We start from the raw sequence: 850 nt of genomic DNA on the forward strand, positions 1-850 counted from the left end.
GGTGTTTCGGTCACTGCCGCGCTCAGCCGGGCGGGGTGGGGTGGTGAAGTGCAGCGTGATGCGGGCCAGCCTAAATACCGAGCCAGCGCCTGCCCCGGTCCTCCTCCGGCCGGGCGGGGAGGGCCGGCTCGGCGGCGGAGTTTCGGAAAGGGGATACGTTGAATTTGACTTTCCGCTGCCAGCTCTGAGCCGAACGGAACGGTATTATTTACAGTGAGTTCCCAAACTAAACACAATAGTATAATTTAACCTTTCCAAGCACTCGTAAATTTTTACTGCTGTGAAACACAGCGATGCAAATGAGCGCGCTCATGGTTACGGACTTAATAACAACCCCGTGGCTCCCGAAACAATAACTCCTTATGAAATATAATAAATATATATTTAAATACAGTATTCCGCAACTGCTATTTTGCTTTTTTTATTGCTCCAATTATTGTATAATTTTATGCGAAGGTCTCCGATCATAAGGGTGGGTTGTTGTTTTTTTTTTTTTTCCGCGGGCTTGCTGGAATGTAGTCTTCAACACGAAAATAGCTCTTTCCATGCATCTTTGGGAGAAAAAAAGGGAAAAAAAAAAAAAAGAGAGAGAGAGAAAGAGGGAAGGGGGGGCTGTAATACGGAATCTGATCTTTTAATCTCAGTTGGCCGCAATTAAAACAAACCCCGCCGTATAACTCCAATATCCCTTTGCATAAAAACATATGGCCTCGCTATAAAAATTATGGCTGGAAAACACTGACCCATTAATAGCCCGCGGACTGATTTATACTTTATTGTTCTGCTCCCCCGCCACGTGACCGGGGCAGCCAATGGGCGCCCGCGCCGCCCCCCACCTCTTTATCACTCT

General features: G+C 47.3%; 1 protein-coding gene across 1 annotated transcript in view; it reads left to right on the forward strand.

Annotated features, from left to right (window-relative positions):
• The window catches only part of HOXA9 (homeobox A9), a 6,924-nt gene that overhangs the window by 2,765 nt on the left and 3,309 nt on the right, over positions 1-850 (forward strand). The gene's annotated exons all lie outside the window — the stretch shown is intronic.

The sequence above is a fragment of the Aptenodytes forsteri genome, unplaced genomic scaffold (assembly GCF_000699145.1).
Source record: "Aptenodytes forsteri isolate BGI_AS27 unplaced genomic scaffold, ASM69914v1 Scaffold164, whole genome shotgun sequence".
Taxonomy (NCBI): Eukaryota; Metazoa; Chordata; class Aves; order Sphenisciformes; family Spheniscidae; genus Aptenodytes; species Aptenodytes forsteri.